Genomic DNA, 16,429 nt, shown 5'->3' with positions numbered 1-16,429 from the left:
GCATTGAGTGTAATTTAAAGATTTAATTACCTGTTCGTATCTTGAACTTACATACATCAAGAACCTAATTCTGAATAATAGTATAGAGTAATATTGCACGCTGCTTACACTTACCTGTAGTAATTTCTGTAACTAATAAGAAAATAAGCTTATATTAAAAATTCTTTAAAGCAAATAAAAAACTAAAAAAATGATTTTTATGATATGCGTTGCATTCTTTGGGATATAAAATCTTTTTCATCTTATAAAGTGAATAAATGTATCAGCTAATTTGTATTATTTTCACTGAATGTTCCAAAGCATCCCTAAGCATCTTACAGATGGATGATCTCTTTTCATGTGTTTTACTAGATGGATTATCTCTTTTTGTACGTTTCATTACAGGATAATCTACTTTCTTTACGTCTTACTAGATAGATGACTGCTTTTAGAAATATCTCACTGGAAGAATAACGAGTAAGGGGAATGAAAAGCTTGTTCATAAATCATATGTCGCTAGTCACGTGGTACTTTATAATTTACTCATATTTTACAACAGTGAGATGAAAGATTTTCACTGTCAGTAAATAAGTTATTTATTTAAGAAAATGGATAATTTGCTGAGTTTCCACTTCTATTTGATTTTTTTGTCTTCTTTTGAAAACATGATAAGAAATAGGATACTTTTTCCTAGTGCATTGTCTGAAATATATACTGATTATATCTGTTGTAAGAATATTTATATACACATATGTAAATGCATACGTGCATAAGTGTGAATATGTATATCGAGGGGTTTTATGACACTTCAAGAAACAACAACTTTCACAAAATAATTCTCCACACAAAACATTCTTAGTAGAAGCATTCTATAGATGACAATTCAATAAGCAATATCTCTTTTGATACTAACTTCTTAGAATTGTTTTGTATGGAAAAAAACATCTCATAAAATACTTTTTTCTCGAACATTCACTTTTAGAAACTTTGACAAACATATCTCATAAAATACTTTTTTCTTGAACACTCACTTTTAGACACTTTGACAAACATATCTCATAAAATACTTTTTTTCAACAATAGCTCGTAAGAAAACAACGTTCTAAATGATAACTATTCAGAAAAAACAACCTGATCAGAAATTGTTAGAAAGGAGATTTATAGATGATAATTTTGTTAAGTAACAACTTTTTGAACAACAGCTGCTTTTCAAGTGTTTGCCCCCTAGTGACACAGCGACATGTCTACAGACATGAATCCGGGTTTCGATATCCCTGCTGGACAGAGCTCACATACCCCATTTTGTAGCTTTCTGCTTAGTTACAAAGAAACGAGGCAAGAAATGTGTATGTGAAAAATAACTTCTTGGAAAATCTCTGTGGAAAAGAAGAAAACAAACTCCATGAAGAGGAAATTTTTGAAAACGCGATGCTTTTATTTTAAAGGAGGTTAAGGTAGGCAGCTTTTAGTTGCCCAGTTATTGTTGTAATCGGCAACATTCTTTCATTCATATGGATGTAAATTAATATGTATGTAAATTCTTTGTAAAAATATATCTTCCTACAGGTATCTTCCCATACAGCAGTTTATATCGATGTAAAAAATATTTCTTGCCTGACCAAAGAACTGGTTTTTCCTTAATCTAGTTTACAAAAATCACTTATAAATACCATCGCCTTTTCAATTTCCATTTAACATTCAAAATAATGAATAAAAAACAAACTAGCGTAGTTAGTTTGCGAATAATGAAGGTCATTTTAACTGACAAAAAGGAAAAAAACTTTCTCTAACCTGAACCAGTTTTATTGTAAGTAATTCCTGTACTTTATTCTAACGAACTCTACATACCGATTGCCTATAAATAAAATATTCTTATAATTACAAAAAACACGACGTGTTTTAAATATATTTTTGTATGCCCCTTGTGAATTACGTAAATTACGATGTTAACTAAGCTTGAAACAGATTCTGGTGCTTTGCCCATACTTATATAAAGTCAAATTTATTCAGTAAAGATGTAAATCTTCTGTCTCTTAGAAAAATAAAATATCACACCTTTGTTTGGAGATGATAACGATGGTGCTTTTAGTATGATACAGATTTACATTTTCTATTGTAGAAAACTAACAGACAGTGAGAAACACTTCTTATTTCACAAAACATTTTCATTTATTTGAAATACAAACGATTAAAAAGAACATTTTTAAATATAGTATATTGTATTATTTGATCTAAGAACTACACAATGGGCTGTATGTGTTGTGCAAGCCACACGTATCGAAACCCGGTTTCAGTTGTCTCAGAAGAAATCGATAGTAAAAGACATGCTATCTATCAGATCTTAGAAAATATAATAACTGCCAAATAAACCATCCCAGTATCTTAGTATTTCGCAAGCTAAGTATCTACATTTATAAATATAAACAGTTCCTTCAAACCCTGTTTCTCAATAATATAGTTTTGCAAAATCTTTTATTACGCTAATTAGTTCTCTTTATATTGACCAGCATCATGATAACTAGAATAAAATTATCTGGTTATTTACAACTTATCGTCCCACTAAAGAGAAATGGACGCTGTGGACCATTTATTTGTCCTATAGTCAACTATACTTATTGATGAGAATGGTAGGACTACGGGACACAAATATAAGTTTTGATAAAACAGAAGTCATCTTCACCTAAGATCTGTTTTATTTTTTAAACAGAGTCGTTGACTTTCAGAGCTGATTGTCTGCGATGGTTGTGGAGTCAGTAAATTTAAGTTAGTTTAAGATAAAGCTTGATAACTATATGAATAATAAGAGTTGGCTTTAAGATTCTTTTAATAGTTTTAGTTCAGTTTAGATGGTTGAATTCCTTAGATGAACCAGTTAGTTCCTTGTTTGTGTTGAACATTATATTGGATTATGTTAAAGTCTTCATGTAACTTTGTCGGAAATCCGATTAAACATACAAACAAATTAACTATTTATAAACAAAAATGTACTTTATTGCAAATAGCAAGAGGTTAAAGCGTTACCATCCGATAAAGAATATTTTAACTTTTATCATTTAGTTTATGCATCTGTTATGAATATATATCATACACAAGAAGTTGACGAACTAAATCATGATACGTATTTAAAGCTAGTAATCAGTTTTTATCAAATAAGTTTGGGTTATCAGATATTTTTTCTGAATCTTATTTCAGGGTTGAGCTTTCTTTTCTGTTACATAAAACGAACCAGTTTAAAAGTAATTTAGAACATACATGTTTTTCCCTTTTATACATGTTCCGTTGGCTGCTAGTAAATCAGAAGTTTTGTAATCGTAAGTTCTATAGAAATGTCTAAAGTACCTCATTACTAAATGACCCAACACTACCACTTGAAACATTTCAACTATATTAATCTCAGAGGGTTTGTTATATTACCTATAAATTATACATAAGTGATACTATAAGCAACAATCTAAATGGGTTGGAAATTAGCAATCTGCCATAATGACGTTTAAGTTGATATCTTAAAAATATTCTTTTTTATGGTTCGTCGTTTCCTAGTAATTCAAGTAAACTTGTTTCTATGTTATACTTGGAACACATAGCTAATGATGTATCTGTGTTATGCGTCAAGCGTCTTTTGTATTGATAGTTTTTGTAATATGACGAGTCATCGTTGCTTTAATATCACAAACTAAGCATTTATGGAATCCAGGTAAAAAAGGGGTCAATCTATCATAAAATTTTCTAACTAAAGTTTCATTAGTCAAATGTATTAACATATGAAATAAAATAGATGGTTCGAAAAATTTAATTATACTGAAATAGAACGAAAATCATATACAATGTTAAAATCAGAAATGATCACTAAATAAAAATGTTAAATTAAAATAAGCTGTGTATATTAAGCTGCTTCATCTCAAAGGTTTCAGTTTCCAGAAACTGAAAATAAAAATTAAAAAGCACTGAAAAACTGCGCAGAATCTGAGACCCAATGAAGTTCGTTGCTCGTAAGAATGAGCAATTTTTTTTCTTTTGCACTTTGCTAATAACACAATTGTCTAGTTTATATAGTCAACCACATTGTGATACATACACATGATCTCAAAAACTAATTTGAATGTATATAGAATTAATATAGAGTAAACAATAAATAAATTATTTACCTTGGTAAGAGGTTTTCATTCGTGTATTGTTAAGCTTTACTTTAAAGTTAATTAGTACAGATATTTCGACGCGTAATATGGAGGAAAAATTTTTACAGAGCATTTAGAAACACAACTATCAAAGAGCTAGTACTTTTAGGTAGGAGTACACTTTATTTTCATGTTTATATATGGTATTAATTAATTATTGTAAATTGTTTCTCTAGATGTTCCGCATTTTCTCCTACAATTCAGCCAAGTTGTTTGTTTGCCTTTTGACTTTCTCAATTTTTATATACGTTTGTGAAAACTTAATATTATTGATAACGAGACTTATCAGGTTAAATCATAGTTGTAAGTATTCCTTCTGTTTAATTCTAATTCCGGTTACTGTTTCACCAGATTTGTTGCATACTTGGAATAACTGTCCTGATAAAAGATGTATCCTAATTATTTAACTTCTGTAGTATATTTGAAGTTTTATACTGTTAATTTGGATTTGTGTTGTAGTAAACGCTCCCAAAGAAGCTGTAAAACAAACGTTATGTCTCTAATTTGATAAAAACAACATTTTTATTTTACAAGATAGTTTATTTCTAGTATTAAAAGATATATTCCTTCTCAATGAGTCGTTTTCCTGTATGATTTCATTGATGGGGCAAAATAATTTGTTGTACTTGTTAACAAAATTGCGCAACCAATTCTGTGTAAATCTTCATGATTATTGGATCAGATCCACCCCACACTTGTATTTCTTGACATAGAAACCATCATTGATATAACTAGCTATCCCCTCACCACTAGTGGATCAGATATAGCATTCATTTTTACTTCTTGACATAGAAACCGTCATTGAAAATAACAAGCTGTCCATTCACCACAACTGGATCAGATCCAGCTAACACTTGTATTTCTTGACATAGAAACCGTCATTGAAAATAACAAGGAGTCTACTCACCACTAATGGATCAGATCCAGCTCACACTCGTATTTCTTGATATAAAAACCATCACTGGGAATAATAAGTTGTCCATCAGTTTTCATTATAAACATACAAACGGATTCTCATCCTTACTTGCGTTTTGGTTCGTCTCATCCTTTCACCACTTTAAGTTCAAAAATCCCTTATCCACAGTTCTTGCTTTTACGTTACATCCAAGACTGAAGAAATAACTGACTTCTTTTTCTCTCGGGGCTATCATAAACGAACCTTAAAAAGGCTTCCTTAAAAGCTAGTCGTAAACATTGTAATAAAACTTTTGAGATATTATTACAAAAGATAGAATGTAAGAAACCTGTGTTAATTATTCCTAAGAAGCCTGTGTTAATTATTCCTTATCATCCAATTGTGTTCTCTCAAATCACCACCATTATCATGGACAATTTTTACATTTTTTGAACTAATATTGACAGTAATGGTATTTTCATTGAACAACCTGTTAGTTGTTTTAGACACAATCAACTCTTTAGGGATACTCTTGCTTATGCTAACCTCACTAACCATACACTTCTGGTTTCTGTCTCATATAACCGACCTCGTTCTGTAACTTGCCAAATTATTAACAATCACATTTTAATGAGATTTTCAAAAAACCGTTTTATCTGTTGTTTAGAATCCATTACACACTGCATTGTATGTGGACTTTTGTTACTCGTTGTTCATTTGTGAGACTGGCCGCAAATTTAGTCACAGATTTCGAGAACACAGACTGCACGTATTAAATCGTCATCTTGACATATAAAATCTGAAGACACTTCCAGAAGAAAAATACGACTTATCACACATCAGAGTAGTTGTTCTAAAATCTGCACCAACAGACCACTATTTATACACTATGTACGCTTTCTCTACTTGGTTTAATCGAGACATTTTTTCATGTAACATTACTTTTGATATGTACCGACAACTTTCCAGGCATGGCCAAGCGTGTTAAAGCGTGCGACTCGTAATCTGAGGGTCGCGGGTTCGCATCCCCGTCGTGACGTTATAATGTGATGGTCAATCCCACTATTCGTTGGTAAAAGTGTAGCCTGAAAGTTGGCGGTGGGTGGTGATGACTAGCTGCCTTCCCTCTAGTCTTACACTGCTAAATTAGGGACGGCTAACACAGATAGCCCTCGAGTAGCTTTGTGCGAAATTAAAAACAAACAAACCGACAACTTTCCACTATTACTCCTCAGATGTCAGCTTTATATTTCTTTACACCTTTCAATTATGTCATTTATTTACAACGCTAAAATCAGAGGTTCGATTCTCTTCAGTAAACACAGCAGATAGCTCGATTTTCTATAAGAAAACAACAAGACAATACAAGAAATAATTTGCCAGTATTGTTACATCACACTTTTAATCACGTTTCGCACGTTTTTCTAATGTTAACCTTTTTTACTGATATTCTTATGTGGTCTGTATATACGACCTTAGCATAATCACATGAAGAAGAGCTTAGGCCCGATATATTGTATGAAATTACAGTTTTCCTAGATTTTACTATCATTGTACTTAGTTTTTCGTTTAAAAATATTGTCTTGCTTAGTTTGTGCAGTATTTTTATATATTATTGTATCTGAAAGTCATGAATATAATCCTCACACTACTGCTGGGAATAGTATGCCTGCTTGTACGTGTATAGACATTATGCTTTATGACGCTGTAATATCGATTTGATAACAGCTAATCACAGTGTAAACTAAAAACACGAGAATGTACTTTGGTGGAGCTTATTTACATACAGCTGAGAGGAAATAGATTCTTAGTATTTAGTTCGGTTCCCCTCGGTGGGCTGAGCAGATAGCCCTTTGTGGCTTTGCTATAAGAAAAACACCCAACACCCATCTTAGTATTTACATTTTGTGCCATTTTATCCTTTATTTTCTTAATTATTTCACATATTATACACTTTTTATAGTTTAAATAGATCAAAGTTAAACATAACAAGATTTAGTATAAAATAGGTGAATATTACCACTTCTTTAATTTTACATACATTCTGTTTGATCTTTACCATAGTAGAATGGCCTATCATCTTAAAAAGGCCGGAAGAGAATATAATATAAACAAATACAAAACGTTACAGGTTTTTGTGAATTTAAACACATCTTTCAAGTCTGTCAACATTTGTTGCTGTGAGTTTTATTGTTATTCTACAGCAGTTTCGCACAATACTATTATTTATTAATAATTCTGGGTAGAGGTTAAAATTTTAATAATATTAAATTTTTGTTGTATTTCAGTATTAATATATATATATATATATATATATATAATCAAACGTTTGTACATATATTACCTTAAAAAATTCACAAGTATAAACATTTTTTGCTGTGAGTTTTGTTGTTATTCTACAGCAGTTTCGCACAATACTATTATTCATTAATAATTCTGGGTAGAGGTTAAAATTTTAATAATATTAAATTTTTGTTGTATTTCAGTATTAATATATATATATATATATATATAATCAAACGTTTGTACATATATTACCTTAAAAAATTCACAAGTATATAAAACACGAATTCATAAATTATACTTCCAGAAGAAAACAACCTCTCGATACTTGTATCGCTGCCTCTCTTAAAATTCAATTTGATATAGCATGATATCACTGATAAGGAATACATTAAAGGAATTCTTCATAAGTCGCATCCAATTACCATAGAAAAAATATAATAAAATTATGCGTTGGAGATAACTACCAAATGAAATGTCTTTCCAGGTTCGTGGATTGAGGATAAGAAAATTCAGTTGCTAAAGGTTTTTTGTTTGTTTTAAAATCAATCCTTATGATTTAAATTAAGTATATTAAAATTTTTATTCATGGTTAATTATCAACCAAGTTCATATTTAATGAGATTAACGTAAATTCAGCTGCGTAAGCAGGTTTTAATGAACCGAAGTCACAAGAATAGATGTTACTTTTTCGCCTCATTTAAGTTTATAACTTTTACATCGAACTTGATAACAAACGCCTGGTCACTATGGTCACTACATTTTTGTATAATAAAGGCAAATAAAAATGTATTTCTACATTAAATTAAAATTATTTTGTTTGTTTATTTGAAGTTAAGCACAAAGCTACGAAATAGGCTGTGTTCTGCCCATCACACTAAAATGACACCAACATATATTTCTTAAACTATAAAAATACATAATCTACGTAGAGAATTATTTAAGACTTAAACTTTATTACCCTCACACACTACGGTTTCTAGGAAAAAATTTTTTGAATACGTTCGTATTTGTCTAGTATTTAATCCCATAAAATAATTTATTATGCCTAACGTTCTTATGTAAGTTCATTGAAGTTAATTTTATTCGGCAGGCCAATGCACTAAACATTTCAATTCCCTTTATTGTATCAATATGTTATTAGGTTGCTGTAACATGTGCAGGTGGCGAGTATCTTATTCAGAGACTGCATGATATTGTTTGTCTTAGAATGATTCATTGCAGTACCTTCAAAGGAAGAAGTGAGGATGGGGATATTATATGATTTATCTGTAATACTTTTTCGTGGCTTTATTGGTCTGAAAAGCTTATCATCAATAGAGTTTTCTTTAAATGAGTTTCCATTTGATGAGTGCTTATCCTGGTCTACAGTGCGTAAAATATACTTAAGAATAGGCTAGTTGAGAGATGGCTTTTGATCTTAGTTTAATCATTTTTTTCCACCACAGATTTTTTTTTCTAAAGGTAAAATCATTTGGTAACAAACGACTAATACTGGCAAAAATTCAAAATGTTGGAAAAGACAAAATTCGAACTTTATTTCATATATTTTACACAAATGTTTTTCATCTACAGTGAATGAATTACTTTGGTTAGATGAAAAGAGAATTTAAATAAATTGGTTACGATTATGAAAACCAGCTTGTAGCTATTTTTGTTTTTTAAACTTTTGTAAATCTAGAAAAAATTGCTCTCATTATTGTAATGATAGTCGCTTTTCCCCCCTTCCAATTGCATTGAAAGAAACTGTGAATCATTTTATCTTAATTAGAAATTCCGAAAGTACGATCAATACTAAGTTTCGCCAAACAGCAGGTTTCGAGGCACCTTTTTCATATATATATATACTTTAAGAATTTCTTTGTGAATTTCTTCTAATTACAAGCTCATGAAGAGAACGAAACATTCATTGTGTTTCTTTAATCTTTGGCTTATTAAGTAAAATTTTATTTATTTTATTCTTTTTAAGGGAACTTTGTTTCTCATCACATCTTTAATTACAACGAAATAAATTGCTTCAGCAAGTACCACGTTAATATGTAAAATTCATAAGTGTATAGAGCTTACGTTTAATTAAGGTCTACGTAAAATAAAGGTGCTATTTTACTCTCTACAGATATACGACATATAAAATTATAACCTCGTGTTAACTGTAACTTCAGTAATAGCTCTCTTCCAGCTTCTTTTTTTTATATTAATATATTTAAAGTTTCAAATGGATAAACCCTAATAAATTTAAACTATGTATATTAATGATAATCCCCGAATGTTTAGGTGAGTAACCTGTATCAACGTAAAAATGAAATCATAGTCTATATATATTTCATCACATTATGTTATAGTTTCTACTGTGCTATTCGACAACTACATTGACTTTGGAAGAACTCTGCTTTGTTATTGATGTATGTTTCTGCGTATAAGTTCTTTCAAAAGGACATTGAATTTTAGTGACGTAAATATGTATACAAAATAGTACACTACATTATAGCCTATCCGCGGTCCCACGATAAATCTAAATTTTCATAAAGCATATATTCAACGAAATATTTATATGGAACACCACTTCTGGAACTTTCATTGAATGAGAGAAGTAATATATATGTATTGTTCGTTTAGAGTTTTACATACCTTACAGTCCTCATATTTCCAAATTTAATCTTGCATATCTTATAATTCTTTATTTAAAATTATGCATTAGTTACAAACTACATATTCCTACATTTCGAGCTTTTTATATATTTTAATTCCTAAACTTTTTCCTTTGTAGTCATGTTTACTTTATAGCAATTATATTTTTGTATTTATGTTCCCCTGGAAGTTAACGACAATCTTCGGACTTACAAAGGTAAAATACAAGGTTTAATTCCTCGCGGTGAACATAATGGAGACAGTTCATCGTGTAGGTTTGCTTTAACAAAACAATAACTTAGGGTTATATTTCAAAGAAAAACTATTTTAAGATAGACTTAACGATACTTGAGTGACACAAAATGACCTACGTTGACTAGATAGTACATAAAACTTTACTTGCTTATTACCAAAGTACAATTTATTTAGTAGCAAAGATACAAAGTCAAATATTATATTGTTATAGAGATACAAGAACAACCGTATATTGGAATTTACTGTCGAAAATATTTCATTCCATTGGAATGTGTCTGAATAATTTATAGTCTTTACATGTCGTAGAATAGTAGATAAAATTTTCTCTTAAACGTGATATAATAAGTATAAAATACTTTAGTTTTACTTATGGTATTTTTAAACATTTCTCTGTCGTAAAACGTTGGTGGTTTAAGAAAGGAATTATATCTTTTACTAAGAACTGCCAGAAAAGATTTGTCAGACGAACGTTTATTTGCTATTACGAAAATGTATTAATTCAGTCACATAGTGGTTATTTATAACAATCAAATGTCTGTTGCTATTCATCTTTACGCTAGAAATAAACGATCTTGTAACACCTAGTTCTCCTTTTTATTTAATTGAACACTCAACGTTTCGCTTCACGGATTCTTTATGGTCTCTCACTAAAACACAAACTGTTTAATTCTAGTATTCTATACACTAATATGCATTACAGATATTAAATAACGAGATATTATTCTTTGTTCTGGAGAAATACGTATTGATTTTATTTATACTTAAAGAAATGTTTCATAATGTTGCGTTAAATAAAGTTAACAATACTTCATGCATTTCGCTCCACACATAATAATGTTTTAACATCTTAAACATTTCGAATACTTCTCACATTCCTTTATTTACTCTCCTGTAGACGGATATATTCATCGCTATAAGCAGTTTCTATTAGAAACCAGAGTGTTGAGTGAGCCTCCGACACAGTTATAATGTATTCCATTTTTAAAGATGAACAGACCGAAACCTTCTTTTCGTTTTTATTAGTGTGGTAAATTTGTCAAAGAACACCGAAATAAAGCATATAAACATTAAAAAATAATTTTAATTAATATCTAAATATTAATTGAAATTAGAGACACAAGTGGATAGGACGACGTTTCGGAAGTTTTCCGCCTTTGAAGACGAAAGACGGAATCCTTTTAAAACGTCGTGTCTCCACAACAGGCAGTTGCCGTCCATTTTACAAAGTTTTATCATGAATACTCTGCCTAAACAATCTATCAAAGAGTAATTAGAAGTACTTTTGACGAACCTGCAGAAAATGGCATTCATCCTGAAACCTCAAATCTTTATATACTATTCTAAAACCGATGAATGAATAAATATTTACAATTCGTCATGCACTAGATTTACACAAACTAGTCCCTTGGATTTAGCTTTAATATAAACTAAAATAACAAGTGTGTGTGTTTTTTCTTATAGCAAAGCCACATTGAGCAATCTGATGAGCCCACCGAGGGGAATCGAACCGTTGATTTTAGCGTTGTAAATCCGTAGACATACCGCTGTACTAGCGGGGGGTAAATAACAAGTCATGATTGACTTGAGCTTAAATTTTAGCATTTATGATTAAAAATCTATACGTTTTTTTTACTTTATAGGACCGTCTTTCAACGTTAAATATGAATTGTTATACTTGATCTTTAATTTGGATAAAGTCCATAATATTGACTAAGAAAGGCTTATATTTATATTTTTGACAAAAAATATGTCATTCATGCATAAATAATACTGTTCTGAAGAGCAAGCTCAGGAATGTGTTTCCAAAAAGCTCATCAATGACTTAGTAGTAAGTTTAACGGCTAATAGCGCTAAACATTGGATCCTAATAACTGTGGTGGGCAATATAGAGATAGTCCATTGTATAGCTATGTACATGTACAACAAACAACCAGGCCAGTTTTAAAAAAATTCATTCCCCCTTTAATTTTAATAATTATTGCCCGAACCTTCAGTTAGCAAACGTGAGTATACGTATTTATGTTTGCTTATTATTGGAGAACCGTTTGATCGATTGTTACCAATCCTGTAATAAGTCCTTAGTACCCCTAAGGAGTGGCATAGTCCTCAAACGGACATGAACACTCGCCCCATAGCACCTCTCTAGTTTCAACCAAGTTTGTTTCGTTTGTTTCTCGAATTTCGCGCACTACTACACGAAAACTATCTGTGCTAGCCGTCCCTAATTTAGCAGTGTAAGTCTAGAGTGAAGTCTCATCACCACCCACTGCCAACTCATGGACTACTCTTTTACCAACGAATAGTGGGATTGATCGACACATTTATCCCCCCCCCCATGGCTGAAAGAGTGAGCATGTTTGGTGTAAGGGGTATTTGGACCCGCGACCCTCCGATTACGAGTCGAGTGCCTTAATCACTTGGCCATGCCGAGCCCAGGTGCAGATTTATTTGTAAATAACTATTCTAAATTGAAACAGCTTATAGTTATCAATATCTTAAGTTTATACAGGTATTATGTTAAGCCTTGTAATGAAAATCGAAGCAGTAAAAAAATTTAAAAAATCTATTTTTAACTCACAATATTTCTTATAATCATTTTAAAAGTATTTTTAATACTATTTATGTCAAACCTCACCTACAGAGTATGAGGCTATATTTTTTCTTACAGTTTTAATATCTGTCAAATATATACCTAATCAATAAATGCATTCTGGTTTTGTTTAATAAAATCTTCAAAATCTACTACTAATACCTTTTCTGCAATTAAAAATATTAATAACATTAGTAGACTCGGCATAGCCAAGCGTGTTAAGGCGTGCGACTTGTAATCTGAGGGTCGCGGGTTCGCATCCCCATCGCGCTCAACATGCTCGCATTTTCAGCCGTCGCGGCGTTATAATGTGACGGTCAATCCCACTATTCGCTGGTAAAAGAATAGCCGAAGAGTTGGCGGTGGGTAGTGATGACTAGTTGCCTTTCCTCTAGTCTTATACTGCTAAATTAGGGACGGCTAGCACAGATAGCTCTCGAGTAGCTTTGGGCGAAATTAAAAAAACAAACAAAAAACAATAACATTAGTAAAAGGAAACGTCCCTAAAAGTAAATTAAATACTATGACCGCTACAACAAAGAGGTTGTATTAATTACCGTTTTAAATTGAGCTAATGTTTGCTGTTAAACATACGTCACTCTCGCCAAAATTGCTGAATAAGCGAACTGGTAAAGAAAATTATAAATATTTTTCTGTGTTCATTTCGTTAAACAAAAATGTTCTAAATGTTGGAGTTGTATTTTTCCAAATAACGTGAGACAAATTTATTTTCACCATAATTACTGTTTTAAATTGGTGTGTTTTGCTCTTTCTGCACATTTATATTTCGAAAATAATTTAACTAAAAGTTCTTATATTTGTTGTAAAATCTTGCGTCTGTTATCCACATATGTCATTCTGTACTACCTCTAATAATTTTAGATATAATAATGTCCTAACTGTTTTGGATTGGTTATAAAATGCGGTGTGCTTTTTCTTGAAGCATCGTCTAGAGTGTGAAAAGATGACCTGATGGTCATTTCCTGGAAAAAAATATTATTTCACTGAATAGAGCGCTCGACTCGTAATCTGACGGACGCGGGTTCAAACCCGTCACACCAAAACATACTCGCTTTTTAGCCATGAGGGAGTTATAATGTTGCGGTGAGTCCCACTATTTGTTGATAAAAGAGTAGTCCAAAAGTTGGCGGTGGGTTGTAATGACTAGTTACCTTCCTTCTAGTCTTATACTGCTAAATTAGGGACGGCTAGCGTAGATGGTTCTTGTGCAGTTTTGTTCAGCAAGCGTGCAGTTTGGTAAATATCAAGTTGATGTCTTCTCGGAATCTTCATACTCCACACAAGAGTGACTGCAGAAATAAATAATTTGTGTAACTACACCATATGTCGAGTTTTATGGAATAATGTTCCCCCCGTGAATATTCAGCGGACCAGATGACACAATTATGAATGTGTATTTGACATTGAAAAGTGAAGCTGGTCACACACGTCCGTGGAATGCAGTATAATAGAAAACAAATAACCAAAAGAAATAAGTCGCTAACAGCGACGAGACATAACTCATGATTTAAGGTAGAATTGTAGTATGTTTTATTGTATGCTGCTCATATATTTTAAGCAAAACACCACTAACTGTATTTGGAACCTTGATCTATTAAGATACTAAAATGTTAATCCAGCCACACTTGAGATATGATATGAAAGTAGATTGATTGGACGTTCCTCACCCTACTTTGAATGATACCCTACTTTACACGTTTCGATTTATTTTCTTTCCCCTTTTATCTTTTACTAAGTATCTGGATGCATCACTTGATGAAGAGCAAATTTATTTTTTTGCAAATATTAACCACATTTATCTGCATGATCTTTATTCTCAGTGAATATAATAATCTTAGGTAATAAAATATCTAAATACACGTATATACAAAACATATCTGAACCATATCCGTTTCAAACATAGCACAAAGCTACGCGAGAGCTATCAGCACTAGCCGTCCCTAATTGAGCAGTGTGAAACAAAAGGGAAGGCAGCTAGTCATCGCTATCCAAGGCCAACTCTTGGGCTGCTCTTTTACCAACGAATAGTGAGATTGACCGTAACATTATAACGCCCCACGGCTGACAGAGCGAGCTTGTTTGGTGTGATAGGGATTCGAACCCGCGAGTCTCAGATTACGATTTGAACACCTTAACCCTCCTGGCCATGCCTGGCTGCGTAATATGGAATGAAGAATCTCTTCCAAAACAATTGTTCCGTGGCATCGCGTCTCGAACCCATAACTCTTCATATTTAGCTCGACAAGCGGTAATCGTTAGGCCACGCCTGAACAACAGTTAAGTTGGCTTAACTCCTGGTAACCTTAATTTTGTTCTCGTTGATGCAAGTCTTATGTGAAACACTCATATAAAAATCGTTCTTTAATATTTAACAATGATTTGTTATCTGCTAAATAATATATAAATCTTTAGCAAAGCTGGAAAGAAACTAGACCAACCTAGTTGAAAAATATTTGACATAACTTAATGAATCGCATAATTTGCAATATGTTAATAAAAAGCACTGTGAGAAATGATTGGGTGTTTGTTTCAGAATTTCACACAAATACACTGTTGTTCGTCGTTTATCCATTTTAATTACGTATTTATTATATATATTACGTGGAAGCATATTATTGTGTAACACAGTGTGTATTTCTACCTTTCCAATAAACTAATAATTAATCGTCGACTTTTAAAGGACTCTGTTGTTCTTGAATGCAGCAACATTTTTATTTCAATTTGTACATAAAAGTAACTTTTAACCCAGTATTACCAGATATTTTAACAATATTTTAATGCAATTTTTGCTTGTTATTATAACTTTTAGTAATTTTTGTTGGGGAGAGGTTTCTACAATGCTCTAAACTGTTAGTTTCTTATATTCGTTCAGAGCTACACAAGAGCTATCTGCACTTGTTTCTCCTTAATTTTGAACATATATTCTAGATAAAAGGAAATTGATCAATAGCATTTAGTGCAAACGTTTGAGCCTCTCTTATTTGACTGAATAGCAGGATTTGACTGTCACTTTTATAGCGCTCACATAAGGCCCCAAAGCGTGAAAAACATTTTTTGTTGGTAGTAGTATGTGAGCCGCTCGTCCTGGAATTCACAGTCCAAGTAAACTAACAATTAGGCTTAGACCAAACAAATATAATTAAGATTTAATAAATATGTTTTGTGTGAACATAAGCCTTTTATGTTACTGAAATTTTCGCGTAATCAATATTATTTGAACATACTTTATTTTTTTCGTTACAAATTATTCTACTCTGGTATTCTTCAGGTTTATCCGTAAAAGGAGTATGAGTAGTAGAAACATACCAAACCTTTTTCCCGCCAAATTTTTTTCGTGATGTTTTTCTTTAACTTCATCCTTTTCTTCTAATTTCTCACTTAAACTTAGCCGTAATTCAGTTCTTTTTTAGTGTCTTTTATTTCACATTTTAGTCATTAATAGACAAGTTTCTAAGTGGATGTATACGTTCAATGACAGTTTAGTTTAATTTTTCTTTTACCTTTCCTTACTGAAAAGTTAGTTTTTGCTATGAGGCACTCTTTTCCTGAAGACGTTATAAAACTTTCTTTTGTGCGTCTGGTTTATTTACTACTCTTATTCAG

This window comes from Tachypleus tridentatus, chromosome 1, assembly GCF_004210375.1.
Source record: "Tachypleus tridentatus isolate NWPU-2018 chromosome 1, ASM421037v1, whole genome shotgun sequence".
In the NCBI taxonomy this organism is placed as follows: domain Eukaryota; kingdom Metazoa; phylum Arthropoda; class Merostomata; order Xiphosura; family Limulidae; genus Tachypleus; species Tachypleus tridentatus.
This window is presented reverse-complemented; position numbering follows the sequence as displayed.